Genomic DNA, 19,950 nt, shown 5'->3' with positions numbered 1-19,950 from the left:
TCCTGTAACAACTTCGGAGAACACACCGCTACAGGATTTGGCTGTATTTTACATGAACACTTCCACGACTGGTAACGTCATCTATCATGAACCTCCACGAACAGTGGATGGGAATTCGATGAGTCCTGTGTTTGCGGAGACTTCCTCTGGCTATTTTGTGGACATTGATGATTTTTCTTCAGATTCATCCTCAACTGAGACTGACAAACGTTCCAGAGGTATCAAGTTCTATCAATGGCTTAAAAAGAACTATTTGATATATCCATGGAACTATCTCTGGTTCTGTTTGACATCTATTGCATTGTTTTTATGGATTGGTTTTGTGACTGTTTTCTTTTTACTAATTAATGGTCACTATATTGCTGATCGCTCCTCAGTGGAGCCTGTTGATGTAATTTTAACACCGCATCATTCATCACATAAGGTCCGACGTGATTTGTCCCCTGTCAATATTACAGCTATTCCAATTTCTGATGGGATTGTTTGGGACAAAGTTCCGTTCGATATATACGGGCCTAAAGAGATAATTCAAATACCATACGTGTTCAAAATTTCTATGTCTGATGTTATTACACCTAATGTTGTCTCTGATGATTGGGATGTCCAAACAGTGGATTCCATGCTAACTGAAATGAAGGACTACTCCGCTTTTGGAAGTGATGATGTATATGATTTTACAATGAATTATGGTGAAATGTTCTGCTATAATAATTGGGGACATCACTACCTGCACCGTGCAACTAGATATAGGCCTCTTTTTAACTACACACAATGGGAACATTGTTCAACACCACGGGTGGGGAGTCCAAAGTATTACAGTGACAAATTCACATACTTTTCTGGGCATGATACAACAAAAGCTGAATCTTATTATTTTAAATTACCCACGACACACATTAGAAAATTGTTGCTAACAGATACAAAACTGATTTATTCAGATCCCTTTGTTTCCCGACTTTCGATTGAGGGTTATGAATATTGGAAGAACACTATCGATTTGAAGAGTGTATGGGGGACGCAAGATTGGCATATACAGGGTAGGGAGGCTTTGTTTCGAGCTTGCTTAATTCCTGTGCAAATGATTTTTTTAAATGACACTGTTGAGCAGACATCATGTCTGGGATTAGCTAAAATAAAGGATCTAAACACGCCCAGTATCCCTACACCGACAAAATTTAAAGATTGGCAACACTTTCTAAATGTTTCTGAGGAAAGACTAGATGCATTGGTTAAGGCTGCTGACTATAATTCTTCACTTTCCAGTCCCGGGGGATGGTTGGTATGGCCCACCGATACTGATGAGTGTCAAAGGCGTTTTTTGAACTCTTCAGGGTTTTTTTCCATTCATAGACCAGACCCTCGCTTTTTGTCAGGTCAGCATGCTGGTATAATTACAACATACAGTGTGGGCAAGCTGTGCCAACAATGGGTACAAACGAACACCTTAACAGCGGTGAAACAACACCTGAATACTCTTTCTGACAGTATAGACCTACAAGATTTCCTATTAGGTCCTAGAAAACAACGCTCGAAACGGTTTTTATATGCCATGTATAATGAAATTTGGAAACTTTCTCAAATTGAGGCTGCTGCACGTTTACGGCAACTTGATAAAGAGAATTTGGAAAACACATTTGCTGTTGTCGACAATGGCATGAACACGCTATCCAACAGGATTTATTCGCTGTCGAATATAGTGTCATCTGCTATTGATATCACTCAGACTGATTTGTCTCGGTTGTATCATGGGCAAACACAGCTGCGTTCCATCATGCAGCTGAGTTGGGCATTGCAGACGCTGAAAAGTGGCCACATTCCATGGAAATACCTTAATGGGAGTGAACTATTCGCTGCTTTTAATTTTTCCAGGGAACAAGTGACAATGGCTAAAAGAGAGGCTCGTTTCACCTTGCTTCAAGTAGAAAAATTAGATAAGTCGCCCTTCACGGTAGCAGAGAGTCCTTCAACTATCTGGCTTTTACACGGCATTATTAATTTACCGTTTTCAACGTTTTGTTTCTCAAGCTGCCTGAAACATCTTGCAGTGGGACGATATGAACGGCTAGGAGATAGCTTTATTAAGGAAGAGTGGGAGTTGCCCTTTGAGTATCGATGTCTGAACGGCGAACAAGAGGTCTGTCTTAGCGGAAGTGAATGTGAGACTACTGTTCGTCATTCCATGATATGCAAACAGGTGTCTCTTCACGGACTTTGCAATGCGGGGGTCGCGAATTTGGCCTGTTTTCTGAAGGGTACTCCCGTCCCCTTGATTCGTTCAGTGTTTCATGTTCTTTCTAATGGGAGTTATGTTCTTCTGAGCGATGACAGCTGTTGCGGCTTGCGACCTGGAATTGCCTACGCAATCTCAGTCACGAAGGTCATTACGTGTTGTGGCCATGTTTTGTTTCCCCCCACACGAGAGATACAAGTATCTGAAATGTGGCCCCACATTGATACTATTAATGTGAACTATGACAAGTTGAGTAGACTGAAGGCGCTATTGTTTCAAAAACAGGTCGCCTTGACATCCGCAAAAGAGACGTATGCTCTCCAGGTTGCGAGATCATCAGCCGAGATACAATCCCTTTTAAATACCGATTTCCCCATACACTTTGGAGAGTTGGTATCGAGAATATTCAATGCTTCAAGCACCACTGGATTGTTCATTTCTTTAAGGCTGTCGGGTCTGGTTTCGTGTCCATCTTCCAGACTGTCTTCGGAGTCATCCCATCAGCAATCCATTCTCTCTTTTCCAGTGTGTTTGGCGGCTTTCCGATTATTTTGGCTTTAATTGGCGGACTACTACTGCTATTTTTTCTGATTCGCTGTGGTTGTTTTTTCCAGCGACACAGAGCAATGGAGCCGCTCCCGTCAACGCCGCTGTGCTGTGAACGCATGGTTCGGATCTTCGGTACACCTTTGCTGGTGGAACTGGAATTTGACTGGTCATTGTCATTCCGGCCTCTACTGTGGTGCGTACAACCGGTGTTCCGCTGCATATGGTGTCTCTTTGAACATCTGCCTATGGTCTGTCTTGCTGTTGCACCGACATCTCCTGTGGACCACGAACTGCTGATGTCCCCGATGAGGGTTCATACACGGTCATGCCCCTTGAGACTGAGGTTGCTCCGCGAGGCCACCTATGAGCCTTCTGTTATTCGATCTACCATGGATGAGGACACTACAGCGAGTGTCGATACACCGATGACTATGACTCACTTCTGCTCTGTGGATCCGTTTGTCCGTCCAGCTCTCGATTTCACTTCAGACGATGTTGACTCATTTTTAAGATCCTTGAATGGTGACTTCGATGACATTCTTCAAGATCCTGCATATAGCACATAATTTGGTGAATTCGCTTGCCAGTTCCCGGTTCTAAAAACTAGCAATTTAACTGAAAGTTTTCAATACTTGTCATGGTTGATATTAACATCTCTGAATGTTTTTAAAAAAAAGAAAAAAAACTTATTTTAACACACAGCATTTATTTTTGTCATTACGTACATTTTTTTAGCTTGAGTTTTTATTTTCGTTTTTCAGCTTTTTTAGCGCTTGGGTTTCCTTACCTTCATCATACCTGTTACGGCAATGGGGAGGGTGTAGTGAATCCTAGTTTGTTTTAGCGGGATAACAGGAGTTAGCTTAGCCGTAGGCTTGTAAACTCGTGCCCCCGTCACCCAGTGACTTTTAACCTACTTAGCTTGCTCTGTCATAGTCCATTTAATTATTTATTTCCTTTAAAATGGCGGCCTTGTTTATAGTTAGGCCACTTGTTATGGGTTCTATTATCAGTGTCATTGCGCCAAGGCGTCAAGATCAAGCACAAAAGACAAACATACAGTAGGCATTCACACTTAGGGATTTTCCCTCTCTATACTTTCGAGGGATTGTTGATATTAATTGCCGTCCCAAGCATGCCTGTTATCTATTGTTATGAATAACACTTATGTCGGGGGACCTTGTAGATCTGTATAAATACAACACACTTTTAGACAGATAATCAGAGGGATTCCGACCAGAGGGCATCGCCACCATCGCTCATACCGATGCTGCAGTCATCTTGACACTGATCCAGTCTTCGTGTCCCTGCGGAGTCTGAGATAGAGACCTCATTCCAAGGTAACGAGGGTTGGGGGCTCCTCTCATGGACACGGTTTTGGCAGATTAGGTTTAACGAACCCAGCTCTTCCTTTTTAGGTAGGAGGTTAGACCTACTCTCCTTAGGGTATTAGGGCTTATTCCATCTTTTACATATACATATATTTCTTTCATATATTGCATAATGGTGGTGGTCTTTATAACAATGACTCTCCTCTTTGCAATACTGTTGCTTGGTATATTCATTATCCTAATCATTGCAGTTCATGCAACTTATCACAAATTGCAGTTATGTTGAATAAAAACTATTATAACTTTACTGCATCTGTGTTATTGCCTTTGTTTGTATGAGACATTATAAATCTGTGAGAAAAGGGTAATTTCCGTTTAACCACGACAACCCTGAGATATTGTATTTTGAGTCCATGCGGAAGCGACTGCTACAAATCACCTTTTACTATTGTGTTTTTGGTGAGGTACTGCTAGTAAGCCGGTAAGGTTTGGACAACAGTTACAAATAGTTGTAGGAAGAGACTTAGGGGGTCATTCTGACCCTGGCGGTAAAAGGCAGTTACCGCCGGTCAGAAGACCGCCATAACACCGCCGCGGCCGCGGTAACCCGCCAGGGTCATTCTGACCCACAACTGCCAAACCGCCAAAAACCCGACCTCCACTGAAGGCCGCCACATCAGCGGTCAGCGATAAACTGGAGATGACCAAACCTCCACCGTTACGCCAACAGAAATACGCCCATGCCATTATGACCCACGAATCCACGCGGCGGTCTTTCAACCGCGGTATCCCATTGGCGGTACACACCGCTGCACTCAAAATACACACACATCTACAAAACACTGCCACATTGGACAATTACAAATACACACACCTGATACCCATACAAACACCACTCCCACACAATCAATACGATATAAAACACACACCCACATCACCCACAAACCCCCACAAATCGAAATTCAGAGACAAGGCGCAATACACAGAGAGAGAGCACAGGGAACGCAAACCACAACACACACAGGAACCCAACATCATCCCCCACACTACATCTACGCACAAAACACCACACACCACTACACTCATCACCACAAACAACACCCCACACCTCATCCACACCACCCCATGGCACCCCAAAGACACCCCAAGTTCTCGGACCAAGAACTCAGGGTCATGGTGGAGGAAATAATTAGGGTAGACCCCCAGCTCTTCGGCACACAGGTGCAGCACACCACAATAGCCAGGAAGGTGGAGCTATGGCAAAGGATCGTCGACAGGGTCAACGCTGTGGGACAGCATCCCCGAAATCGGGAAGACATCCAAAAGCGCTGGAACGACCTACGGGGGAAGGTGCGGACGATGGTGTCAAGACACAACATCGCTGTGCAGAAGACTGGCGGCGGACCCCCACCCACTCCACCCGAATTCACAGCATGGGAGCAAGAGGTCTTGAACATCCTGCATCCTGAGGGCCTCGCTGGAGTAGGCGGAGGAATGGACTCTGGTAAGTCTAATCTCAACTACTTCACCTCCCCAACCACCAGCATGCCAACCCACACCCCCACCCTCACCCCCAACCCCCCAGCACATATCCTCCCTGCTAATGTCTCACCAGCACAACCCACCCAAACCAACACCAACCCCTGAATGCCAACACAAACCATGGACACCCATCACCTAAGCATGACCACTGCACATACCCATCCCCCCCCCCAATCCACCCTCACAACTCCTCCCACAAGGGAATGCCAGCACTGGGGGACAAGGGCACCCACAAATCGCACGCCATGGCACACACAGAAGCAACAACCATACTCTTTTACCCCTGCAGGGCCCGAACGCCAACACACCGGCCCGGAGGGTCCAGAAATGTCCATCCCACCCCCAGAACAGGCCCCCAGTGATGACAGCAGCTCTGTCGACCTAGAACCTGATCACCAGCCCGGACCATCGGGGACCTCTAGACAGTCGGTTCCCCTCAGGCAGCCACAGGCCACAGCAGACCTACCCCCCTCTGGAAACCCCAGCACAGCACCCACCCAGCGGGCCCATGCCCCTGTCTCCAGGACAGGTCAAGCAGCGGTGTGTCTACCACTACAGGGCACCCAGGGCAACCCACCACCCCAACAACAACAGAGACCTGGGGGCAGTGGTAGTGGGCACACCGTCCAGGGGACAGAGGCCCAGGAACAAAGGGTAACTGGGAGGGCTGCTGTGCGACAGAGGGAGGACAGGCCTAGGGAACCCACTGTCCAAGAGGCCCTCACCACCATCATGGGAGCGTACCACCACTCCCAAGAGACGATGGTGACGGTCCTGGCCAGGTTCCAGGAGATCCAGGCCATGCAGGAGGGCCAGTACATGGGGTTCCGGGAAGAACTGTGCAGCATCAGTTCCGCAATGGGTACAATCGTGGTGGCACTCAACCAGATTGTCACCACATTGCGGGACCATGTGGCCCCCCAAAGGGCCCCTGCCACTAGCATGGAGGAAGAACAGCCCACCACCTCCGCCGGCGCTAGTGGTCAGGAGGCCCCGACACAACAGCAACGGGCCACCCGGACCCCACCCCCTACAGAACATGAACCACCCCGCAAGAAAGGCCTGAGATCTAGGAAGAAGACAGAGTAGGATGTCAAGACCCCCGCCATGCACGGACCCCCCCGGATGTCATCCCACTGTCCCACTTGTTCACCCTGTCCAACCTTGAACTGCCCCTGCTCCACCTTCCACAGGCATATGGACAATGCACCTGTGAGAACGAGAGTCTGGACTCTGCCATGGACATGCCGCCACCATCACCCATCACCCTTTTTGAACTATACACCAATTTTTGCGCTTCAATAAAGACAATTATTGCACAAAAACCATCTGGAGTCTGCTATTTATTTTTTTAAACCAAATGTATTCGATATAACCAACCAAAAATGTCCAATTACATTGTGATGACAACATACCAGTGTCACACAGCGGTAGTCCATGGGGAAATAAACCAGAGGGTACTCCGTGGGGACCAGATCACTGAAATAGGAAGGCAAGTTCACAGCTAAGTTACCATACATTGGGGTGAAAGGTCAGACAGTAGAGAGCCAGCACTGTTACAGATATAATAAAATGCAGGAGTAGATTCTTACCTGTGTGTTACTGGAAATACTGCAGTATCACTCTGTCCCTGTTGTCTGTGTCGTCCTCTTCGTCTTCCTCCTCTTCACTCTCCGCAGGCTCCACAGCGGCCACAACACCACCATCTGGACCATCCTCCTGCAGGAAAGGCACCTGGCGTCGCAAAGCCAGGTTGTGAAGCATGCAGCAGGCCACAATGATATGACACACCTTCTTTGGTGAGTACATTAGGGATCCACCTGTCATATGCAGGCACCTAAACCTGGCCTTCAGGAGGCCGAAGGTACACTCGATCACCCTCCTAGTACGCCCATGGGCCTCATTGTACCGTTCCTCTGCCCTTGTCCTGGGATTCCTCACTGGGGTCAATAGCCAAGGCAGGTTGGGGTAACCAGAGTCACCAATTAGCCACACAACGTGTCTCTGTAGCTGTTCCATCACATAAGGGATGCTGCTATTTCGCATGACGTACGCGTCATGCACTGACCCTGGGAACTTGGCATTTAAATGGGAGATGTACTGGTCAGCCAAACAGACCACCTGGACATTCATCGAATGATAACTTTTTCGGTTCCTGTACACCTGTTCATTGTCTTTTGGGGGGACCTAAGCCACATGGGTACCATCAATGGCACCAATGATATTGGGAATGTGTCCAAGGGCATAGAAATCACCCTTCACTGTAGGCAAGTCACCCACCTCAGGGAAAATGATGTAGCTCCGCATTTATTTCATCAGGGCAGACAACACTCTGGACAATACCCTTGAAAACATAGGCTGAGACATCCCAGATGAAATGGACACTGTAGTTTGAAATGATCCACTAGCCAAAAAATGGAGTACTGACAGCACCTGCACTAGAGGCGGAATCCCTGTGGGTTGGCGGATGGGTGACATCAGGTCTGGCTCCAGCTGGGCACACAGTTCCTGTATAGTGGCACTGTTGAGTCTGTAGGTGAGTATGACATGTCGTTCTTCCATTGTCGACAGGTCCACCAGCGGTCTGTACACGGGAACATTCCTCCGTCTCCTCGCAAGTCCCAGCGGACGGTGCCTAGGAAGGACAACATGGAGCACAGAGTCAATCAACCCACAGGTAAGTTCCCACAGCCTGAACAGTACACGAATCTCTCTGGATTGAATAGCTTGTATGAGTGTCGATGCAAGGCCTAGCCATGTGTGACGCAGTAGGAATTAAGCCATGTTGGCCCTTGAAATGGCGGCTGCCTGACCTGTGAAGTGTGACAATGTGAAGTGAGGTCATTGCGCTGGTGTGGCACGCTGTGGCGGTAGGCGGTCGAAGACCGCGGCGCAAAGCAGCATTGGTTAACATTGAACCCTATGGGTTTCAGGAGCCAATGACGAAGTGCGCCGGCGGTCGCGGTACGCACCGCCGTGGTGCGCACCGCCGCGGGCGTGACTGCCATTTTCTCTCTGCTCAATCACACGAGACCTGAGCATCCACAGGAGAGGACCTATACTGCAAGTGCTGCTGTGACCACGGTCTGGAAGTGACAATGGCTGCTGCGACTGGGGAAAGGGCCCCCGCCTTCAGTTTCGAAGAGTTGGAGAAGCTCGTGGACGGGGTCCTCCCCCAGTATGCGCTACTCTACGGTCCTCCAGACTAACAGGTGAGTACACGGGGGCCAATGCATAGTGGGCAATGCCTGTGATGAGTGGGGTGGATGTACGATGGAGGGGAGGGGAACGAATTACGAATGCATGGCACGACAGATGAGAGCATGTGCCACATGGCAAGTTTGGGGAGGGGGGGCCACTCACATCGAGCATGCAGAAAAGTGATGATGTTTCTTTTCCCCCCCTGTACATGTCACATAGGTCAGCGCCCATCAGAAGATCGATATTTGGCGTGCCATCGCCAAGGACGTCCGGGCCCTGGGGCTCCACAACAGACGGGGCACCCACTGCCGCAAGAGGTGGGAGGACATCCGCCGCGGGAGCAGGAAGACCGCCGAGGCTCTGCTGGGGATGGTCTCCCAACCTAGGAGGGGTGCCAGTCGTACCTTGACCTCCCTGATGTCCCGGATCCTGGCGGTGGCCTACCCCGATCTAGATGGGTGCTTGAGGACATCACAGCAGACACAAGGGGGTGAGTACCAGCACATTCAGCTATATTTGCACGCAGTGGAGGTGCCTGGGTGGGGGAGGAGGGCTGTGGGTATCCCTAGGCCAGGGCAATTTCTGTAGGCTAGGCCCCTCCGTGAGGTATGGTCCTGTGCCCCCGCCCCCACCTCTGTAGGGTGCCTAGTAACGCTATTCATGGACCTGTGTATTCTGTGTGGGCAGTTGTCGCCCATAGGCTTGTAGGGCATGTCCCAGTGAATGAGTAGTGTACCCCAAGTGTGCAGCGTAGTGCAGGGGGCTTCTGTGTCTGTCCTCTCCGCCAACTGTGTCCCCAATGCATGCACTCAACTTGTCTTTATTTCTCCACCCCCCCCCATTTTCTTTGTTTTTCTGTGAATGTGTGCATTAGCATCATCAGGCGGAGGAGAAGTGGCATCGGCGCAAGAGGGAGCTGCATCTCACATGGCCCCGGAGGGCCATGCAACGGACTCCGACATGACCAGTGAGACGGAGGGCGAGGGGGGCTCCACCACGGGGACCCGTGCAGACGTCAGTGACACCGACACGTCCTCGGATGGGAGCTCCCTTGCGGTGGCGGCAACATCCGTGCCCACCGATACTACAGGTACAGCCGCCACCCAGCGCACCAGCTCCGCCCTCCCAGCAGCCCCTCGGCCTTCGGCCCGTGCCCGCACGGCCAGGAAGGCGGCCATCTCCTTCGCCCCAGGCACGTCAGGCCCTGCCCCAGTCACCCCTGCTGCCCTCAGTGAGGAGGTCATTGACCTCCTGAGGACCATCATTGTTGGGCAGTCTACCCTTTTGAATGCCATCCAGGGTGGGGAGAGGGAGGTGCATCAAAGCAATGCATACCTGGAGGGCCTTCATTCGGGTCAGGCTGCCAAGCAGCGATCGTTCAACGCTCTGGCCTCAGCACTGACGGCAGCGATTGTCCCTGTCTCCAGCCTCCCTCTTCTAACTCCCTCCACCCAGTCCCACTCCCCTGTTCCTCTGCCTATCCCATCCACACCTACAGACCAGCCTGCACACACCTCAACACCCAAGGGAAGCTCATCCAGACATAAGCACCACAGAACTCACAAGCATTCACACAAGCATCATACAGATGCAGACATGCCAACAGCCACTACCTCCTCTGTGTCCCCCACCTCCTCGTCTCCCTCCTCCCTCCCTGTGACGTCTACACTCACACCTGCATGCACACCACCATCAGCCAGTACACCCATCACCAGCACACCCTCCAGACCAGTCCGCACACATGCAGTCACCACCCCCACTGCCATGTACACGTCCCCTGTGTCCTCTCCCAGTGTGTCTGTCACCCCCGCTTCCAAACCACACAAACGCAGGCAGGCACCCAACCAACAGCCATCCACCTCACGTCATCCTCCAGCCCAAGCACCTGCACTCAAAGACACCAGACTTGACTCTCCTACAACCACATCCTCTTCCTCCACTCCCATACCCACTCCAGCTACCCTTCCCATTGCTCCTAAAAAACTATTCCTCTATAAACTGGACCTCTTTTCCTCACCTGACCCACCCCCTCCATCTCGTAAGAGTTCCAAAAACACCTCAGCCACCACCAGCCCAGCAACTCCCAAGAATGTCGTGCCTGGTTTTTGGAGTCCGCCCTTTCCTTGGGCAGGGACATCGGACAGCAGCAAAGGCACAGCCAGCCCCCCCCCCCTGGGAAGAGGAGCAAAAAACTGAAGGGCAGGCGCGACAGGCCTGATACGCCTGCCCCCAAGGAGGGTAGCCTTGCACCGTCACCTGCCACATCGGGTAAGGGAGCCAAGGGCCACGGAGAGTCTGCCAAGGAGGGCAAGGGCAGCAAAGTGCAAAAGGCAGGGAGCAGCCGACCTGGCCATGAGGGCCCCACCAGCCCCATTCCGGGGGTATCGGAGGAGACCCAGGGCCCCAGGACTCCATCACAGGAGAGCCCCGCAACGGAAAGGTCCGATGCTGACTGAGCGGGAAGTATTGGCCAGGTGTGGTTCACTCGAAACACAAGACAGGCACCGCTGAACAGGGCCCCGCCGTGAGAAGCACCGCTGAACAGGTCCCCGCCGTGAGAAGCACCGCTGAACAGGGCCCCGCCGTGAGGAGCACCGCTGAACAGGTCCCCGCCGTGAGAAGCACCGCTGAACAGGGCCCCGCCGTGAGAAGCACCGCTGAACAGGGCCCCGCCAAGACAGGCACCGCTGAACAGGGCCCCGCCGTGAGAAGCACCGCTGAACAGGGCTCTGCTGAACAGGGCCCCGCCTTGAGGAGCACCGCTGAACAGGGCCCTGCCGTGAGAAGCACCGCTGAACAGGGCCCCGCCGTGAGGAGCACCGCTGAACAGGTCCCCGCCGTGAGATGCACCGCTGAACAGGGCCCCGCCGTGAGAAGCACCGCTGAACAGGGCCCCGCCAAGACAGGCACCGCTGAACAGGGCCCCGCCGTGAGAAGCACCGCTGAACAGGGCCCTGTCAAGACAGGCACTGCTGAACAGGGCCCCGCCGTGAGGAGCACCGCTGAACAGGGCCCCGCGTGAGAAGCACCGCTGAACAGGGCCCCGCCAAGACAGGCACCGCTGAACAGGGCCCCGCCGTGAGGAGCACCGCTGAACAGGGCCCAGCTGTGAGAAGCACCGCTGAACAGGGCCCTGCCGTGAGAAGCACCGCTGAACAGGGCCCCGCCAAGACAGGCACCGCTGAACAGGACCCTCCTGTCAAGCACCGCTCCGCTGGGCCCTCATCTCAAGCACCGCTCCGCTGGGCCCTCCTGTCAAGCACCGCTCCGCTGGGCCCTCATCTCAAGCACCGCTCTGCTGGGCCCTCCTGTCAAGCACCGCTGGCCCATTGGCAGGCCCGGTTCTGTGTCGGGCAGGTCTTCACGAGGCACTCTGCCCACCATGCCTCCTCCATGACCAGTGGACTCTGTAATCCACCTGATGGACTGTGGCTTTGCACCCCCCAGGATGGCACAGTGGGCAATCCACCCACTGTAGAGACTTGAGAGACTGTGGCTTTGCACTCCCCAGGATGGCACAGTGGGCAATCCACCCACTGTAGAGACTTGAGAGACTGTGGCTTTGCACTCCCCAGGATGGCACAGTGGGCATTGAGGCCCTTCGTGGATCTGGCGTCGAGGACTCATGTGGCTGAGGTGCCCCCACTTGCCTTCCCCCTGAGGTGCCAGTATTTTATTTTTGTGATGCCCCTGCAGTGTTCTCTCCAATGGACTCGATCTCGTGTGTGGGCTTTGCCCATGTGTTGCTGCACATTGGCCCACGGACATTTGAACTTTGCAAAACTATGCCGGACTTTTGCTACTTGTATATACAGTATATAGTTCTAGATGTGTAATAATTCTTTATATATTGCTAAGTTCGCTATACTTAATTATTGCTATAATATAGTTCTATTTTTACAATCATTGCCTTTTGTCTTTGCATTTTTGTTTTGGGGGTTTGGGGGTGTCACTCTGACTTTTTAATCTGCATTGGTGTGTAGGTATTTCGGTGGGGGTGAGGGTGGGGGTGGGTGTGTGGCGTATGTGTGTGCCCGTAACCTTTCCTCCTCCCCCCTCCCCTGTGTCGTAGGTGCAGTACTCACCGTTGTCGTCTGCGGCGACGTTCGTGATCCTGGAAGAAGAGCAGGAAGGCAATGGCTGGGAGGATGTGGAGTTCCGGTTCCATGCTGTCCCGATTCCGCGTGGAGTGTGTCGAGGTGAGCGTTTTCCATTGGAAATGTCTGTTTCCGCCGTGTTTTTATCGGCCCCGGAAAAGGTGGCAGATTGGTGAGTCGTGATAGGGTGGGCGGTACATTGTCTGCCGCCTGGCTGTTGGCGGTGACCGCCGCGCTGTTTGTTTGTGCCGCCGTGGCGGTCAGAGTGTTAAAGCGGCGGCTTGTGTTGGCGGTTCCCGCCAGGGTCAGAATTCCATTTTTTGGACCGCCAGCCTGTTGGCGGGTTGGCCGCCACTTTAACACTGACCGCCAGGGTCAGAATGACCCCCTTAGTCACCTACAAACGAAAGTACTGTCATCCTGAGACCAGCAGTCTTGCTCAGAGCAAGAATCCAAACTACGACACTATGCTATGTCACATGTATGATGGCCACCATAACATGAGAGACAGTAGTGAGGCACTAGCGGTCTTGGCACACTGAAGACAAGTGGCCTGTTGGGTACAGATGTCAATATACTCTCTTGAGCAGACACATGGCTGAGTACAGTGATCTATTACCTCATGTTTTTTTTTTTTTTTATGTTGGGGCTAACACACAAAAAAAGAAGCAGACTGTTGTGTACAAATGACACACACAATATGAAACAACATGAGATGACTGACCACTGCACTCAGCCATGTGTCTGCCCAAGAGATTATATTGGTAGTAGACTGAACTGTGTTGTGTCCCTTGTCACTCGGACAATAGTCCATTCCCCTCACTGTGCACCAACTGCCATACCTAAAAAAAAAAAACTCATCTTTTACATCGTACATTGGCCTTCTTCAATATTCATGGGGAGATGGCTGCCTCTAACACATCAACCTGGCAATGTAACAGGAATGAACCTGCCCAGGACTTACCCCCTTGTAGCTGTTGTGTTCCCATCAAACACCAATCAAGCTTGGAGTAGGCCATCTCAAGTATGCGGCTAGCCCCAGCTGGACCTCACAATCTTCCAGGCTCATTGCTTCAGGTCCTCCTTTTGTGACAGTGGACACGCAGTCAGTGATAGATCCCCAGGGTCCGCACCTTCTGGATGATGGCTCTCCTAATCCCTTGCTTCTGATGGGTGTTGACCTGTATGAATGCAATAGAGAAATTAAAACATCACACTTACATTTTTTAGGGTAATTGGTTGTTTAGCACACATTTTAGAAACCACTAGCACAAGCATTTTGTAATGGTCAACACACATGTGTAAAGCACACATGGTGAGTACAGAGACATAAATACATACTTTTAGAATAATTTGCTGACTATCCACAAACCTAGCCCAGGGCCAAGCAACATGTAATGTGATGTGAGCCACTAGGAAAAACAACACACCATTGTAACCTTCTGAAGGCAAAACTACCTATACATGACTGCACAGACACCTTTACACCAGGCACATTGACTGGCTGCACTTTATCTATACAGGCAACTGCCATTGTTCAGACTATACAATAAGACTTAGGAGACAAAGAAAGGGATGACATGAGTGTCACTGAAAGCTTCTTCTCTGTGGGTGGGTGGACATGTGGTCTACACAATGAAATCTCATACCATTCCTGAATGGGTTTATGTGGTATGTACTGGTATCACAGGAGGCACCACTTGTGGCAGTCCTACAGTGATGACATTCAAAATAACAATGTGGGTTTGGTCCAACTGATTGCATGTACCAAAGCTAGTGATTCACATGCCAATGAACTCCCTTGCATTAACCAACTAGCTGTACTGTGAATTTAATACTTGTACAAAAGACCTGTACTATAAAAACATTGCTTCTGGAAAGGTGAAAGAAAGGTCACCTTCTGGAAAGGTGGAAAGGTAACAACAGACCTGTGGGAGAAGGGGGGCCTGGTATTAGTCAATGTCACACATTGACAATGAGGGTCAATGGAAATAAGTACCAGGTCAGGTGGTTACCTCAGTCCCATTCCTAATGTAGTCAATGTAAAAGCATTCAGGCCAAATCTCCTTCTGAAGAATCATTTTGGCCACATCCAAAGATCAGAAATTCTAGAGGGAGTGGGCCCAGTGCCTTAGTTACATAGCCTCAGTTACTGTGCTATGTCCCATACTGTGAAAAGGCTTACACCAGCCTTGCTCTCTGTAAGATGACCACACAGAACCTACATGTACATCGCATTTCCATCATTTTCATGCATGACATTACATCCTGTGGTCATCTGATATGTGAGGTCAGGATTGTGTGGTCGTCTGAAGGGCTCAGTGAGTTTTACATTGGTCTCATACCACAGTTTGCCAAGGCCTTATCTGGGCTGAGTGATCTGTGTGACTTCATATATTGCTAACATCATCCTCAACTGATTCAAACAGTATACATACATAGCTCGTGTTGCAATGCCAATATATTTACTGTGTTATTTGTCATCATCAGAAAATCAGACATCATTGTTTGGCTTATTAAGTTTACTTGCATAGACATATGAATGCAACAAAAGGAGGATCTAGAGCTTATCACACATAACACAACACAATGGCCATTTGAAATATTCAGAGTACATGGCTCCACAATCCGTAACCTGTACATCCTATGTATGCACCACCGAATGTGACAACAGGCACCCAACTAACTCACTGGGACTCAGAAGCAGATTTTATCCTGTGAGAAAGGAAAGGATGGTTTTAAATATGTATGTGAGATAATTACCTGTTCCTCAGAGCTGACCATATAGGGACAAAACCTCTTCAACAAGTTTCTCCAGCTCCTCTGGAGAGAATACATTGACTCTCTCCCCTGCTTGGCCTGACATGATTGCTCCCTGAGGTAGCACACAGCAGCAGAAGTGAGGTGTTGATGGCAGCAGTGTCAGGAGACAAGTGAGTTATTTTCCAAACCATGGCATATGTGTATGCCATGCACGCAGTCATCACAAACAAAGGGCACAGCCATTAGGTCACGACCATCACATTCAACGTTAGTCTATGGAGTGTGTCCAACACGGATGACACTGCCCACCTCACGGTCAACTTCTACTGGCAGTGGGAGTTTTCTGAAGTCCAATTAAGGGGTCAGGCAAAAGCCATTTTGGCAGTTAAAACTACAGTTTTGGTGACTGTTAAATGCATCAGAACATCTATTGATTTGTTGTAACATTTCAAGAGATGGAAAGCTCCCTTGATATGTAGTTTCTCCTATACAATAATCAATGTAGTACGTTGCTGGTCACAGATGCTATACAACCTCGGTGCACTGTACCCTTCTTGTGACAGTATTTTTGACGGTGGGAACATACTTTATTAGGGGCACAATAGCAGCTGATATGTGTGTTATGTGCACATATATGTTGTTGACACATGTCTAGACAACCAGAGGATCATAGCTGGACTTTGAGCAGTAAACAGTTTATGGGTGTAATGTACTTCCAATCAGTAATGTTTCGTCACATGAGTTTGGTCTTACTCATCAGATATGTTTGTCTGGACACTGACTGTCTATATAGAGTGCAAAAATGATACACACTGTGCAGAGAGTCCGGACAACCACACCTTGGTATAGAGAGGTAAAAATAGATCACCTAATGCGCTATTTTTGTGGTAGCTTGGTCGAGCAGTTAGGCTAATCCAGGAGATGTGCTCAGCATTTGAGATACTCACAGTATCAGTAAATGTGGTCACACACTCAAAAAACCAACGTACAAAAATACTTCCGACTTTTAAAAATGTGTAAGACCAAGATCTCCAAAATTGGGTAAGTACTTTTTAAGTTATGATTTTTCAAAGTTTAGAAAATGTTCTGTAGCTGTAAGTAGTTACGCACCATGGGAAACAATGGGAGAAAGATTGTAAATTGCATATAAAATCAGGCAAAGCTCTCAGACGTGTCACCTTTTGTTTTCAGGTCAAGGTCATTGAGATGTCCTGTGGGCCAGTCAGAGACATTTGGGCATCTCCTGCTTCCGGTGGGAGGAACGGCTGAAAATCTTGCAGCCGGTGTGCCATAGGGAAGGGGACCCCTTGGGGACGCACTGCACAGGGGGACATATAGGTAAGTCCAATAGGTTCCCTTGGAGAGTGGAGGTCGCAAATGGTTAGGGACCCTTAGAGCGCAGCTGTTTCTCTGATGCAGGGGCCAGGGAAGCTAGGAATAGAGCAGATAGGTCAGCCAATAGTTGTGCATGAGGGAGACACTTGAGCCAGGTGGAGGTCAATAGGAGGGTGGTTTGTAGAACAGGTCAGCATGGCCACTCTGGGAGGAGGTTCTTTGAGGTCCTGAAGTCCCTCGACTGGTGCTTGCTCTTGGTCCTTAGAGAGTCCAGAGTGGCTAATGTTGAGGGTCCGGTAACCCTGGCTATTGTACAGTCCAGCCACTGGAGGACGCAGTACCACCAAACTTGGCAGATGGGTTTGCATCTTGGTCTGTAAGGTGAAAGTTGGTCTGGTTGCTTTCTCTATTCATTGGTCAGGGGCCGGTCAGTGAACTAGACTTCAGTGGGTCTTATCTGCTGGGTGCAGGGAGTGATATCTTCACTCTGGAGGGAGGTCCTTAGCAATCTTGAGAAGGTTGGAGGTCCTCTGGGTTTTCTTAGAGTCTGTCTGATGTCCAGTCGACCCCTCAGTGGCGATTGTTGAGTCGTGAGTGCAGCAGGTACAGTTTGTTGCCTTTTTCTTTGTCTAGCAGGTCTTCTGTTCTCGAGGCTTGGGTCCTCTTTGTCACTGGCCTTCTTGCATCCATCGAATCTGAATCTGCCGGTCTAGGGATGTCCACTAAATACTGCATTTAATGGGTGTTTAGGGAAGTACCTGGCAGTGACCGCTTAACTTAGGGAGGCCACACCTACTCTGTGACCACTTCTTGTGGGAAAGGGTCTCATTACTGACCCTAGTAGGCTATTTTCCTGCCATCCAATATAGAGGGACATTAAACGGAGTAGTCACCTTGTCTGCCACACCCGAGAGGTGGTGCAGCCTGTGGGTGGCCATTCCTCCTAGTCTAAAGTGGGGGTTTGAAATGAAGGTGGTCACCTGCTGCTAGCAGCAGGGCCGGGAGTCAAGTTTCAAGGGCGGCAAGCCCTTTGAAGCTCGCTGGCTAGAAAATGCACATTCCTGGGGAAGGAGGTGTACCACCTCTGCCCAGGAAGGGCTTTGTTTTCTGGTCCCAGACAGCAGAGGCTGGCAGGCTGGTATGAACTAGCCGGCAACTGTGCCAGGGTGGTGCAGGTTTTGAAGGGGCACCTCTAAGGTGGTCCCTGGGTACATTTTTTAATGAACCAAACACTGGTACCAGTGAGAATTTATTACTCTGAGTTGTTTGCTACCAAACAGCCCAGGTTTCAAAGTAGCTATCATGTAGTTGGGAAACTCGTAATGACCAGTGTACGCACATGTACTCGCTATGGCTCCCCTATACACTTAATGTGCCTTAAGCTTTTGTAAAGAGACAATTGGGGCATATATGCTCATGCAACTAAATGCCCTCGCATGCATTCAAGTGCATCCTCCCTTAGGGTTGTAAGGCCTGCCAGAGGGGGGACTTACCTATAGTGCATACAGTATTAGTGGTCAGGGTACTCTTGATGAGTACCATGTTGAGTTTGCATCTTTTAAACACGCCTTGTCATGCACTTGCAATGGCAGTCTGCATGAGGCTAGTCTTGGGCCTTTAAGAGTGACACAATTGATGCTGCAGCTCTGAGGAGCCCTCTTCAGCACCCATACCCTGGGAGCCAGGAGTATTATGTACTAGGATTTACAGTGGTGACTGAAGTTCCAATGCATAGTACAGTTTTGGGAAAGAGATCTGTTCCTGAGAACCTGTTTAGCAAGTGCCCAGGACACTTACAATTTTGAAACCACATCATTTTCCAACCAAAAGGGGTCTAACCCTGCAAAAATAGGCCTCTCTCACAGTGACTAATGTTCCAACTCATTTCATTCCATAAATAGGTATCCTGGGAGAGGGAGGATGAGAAAACCTCCAGTCTATCAGCCATTTCCAGACCTCCGGACTGTGGAAGAACATGACATAATGAAGCAGTTCTGTATGATAAGGCAAGCAGTTCAAGATCTATGTCATCAGTTGAAGCCAGATCTCATGCCTCAAAACAATAATCCAACAAGTATACCACCCATTGTGATGTAATTTCAATATACAGTGGCTATATCTGGCGGTATGTTACAACCTATGTTCAGTGGTGTTTTAAAAGAAGTGCTATCAGCAATGCTGAAACACATTAACAGCTATATTAGATTAGCCAGCCTTAAGGATTTAGACAATGAGAAGGTTGACTTTCGTGGATTTGGTCACCTTACACATGTTGTGTTAGCCATTGATGGCACCAATATGGCAATGGTGTCACTGCATGACATTGAACAAGACTATTGCAACAGGAAGCACTTTAATTCTATCAATGTACAAATTGTCTGCTTATCAGATCTCTACATTTCAAATGTCTATGCCCGATTCCCATGATTCCTTTGTTATGAGGAACAGCACCATAACTCAGCTGATGTCATAACTGTAACCAAAGAGAGCCTGGCTTGTTGGTAAGTTGCATGTGCCGTGATCGTGTGTGTGCAATGTCAGGTGCTACAATCAGGAAGTGTGGGACTCATTGTGGCACTTATGTCTCATCACAAAATAGGAGACTCAGCATATCCCTATCATTCTTAGTTGGTGACACCACTGAGGCGTTCAACTGCACCAGGGAAAGTCTGCTTCAATGAGGCTCAAGGAAGAACACAACGGCCAGTTAAGCAAGTTTTGGGCTCCTGAAGGCAAGATTTTGCTGTCTGGACAAGACTGGGGAGCTCTCCTCTATTCACCTGGGAAGATGTACCAGATGGCAGTGGCGTGCTGCATGCTTTATAAAATCTCCCCCTGAAGGAATATCCCTTACTTCCCAGAGCAGTAGGAACCTGCGGTGCCACCGGTGAGAATCCGGAAA

Source organism: Pleurodeles waltl, chromosome 4_2 (assembly GCF_031143425.1).
Source record: "Pleurodeles waltl isolate 20211129_DDA chromosome 4_2, aPleWal1.hap1.20221129, whole genome shotgun sequence".
NCBI lineage: Eukaryota > Metazoa > Chordata > Amphibia > Caudata > Salamandridae > Pleurodeles > Pleurodeles waltl.
Note: the sequence above shows the minus strand (reverse complement) of the source record.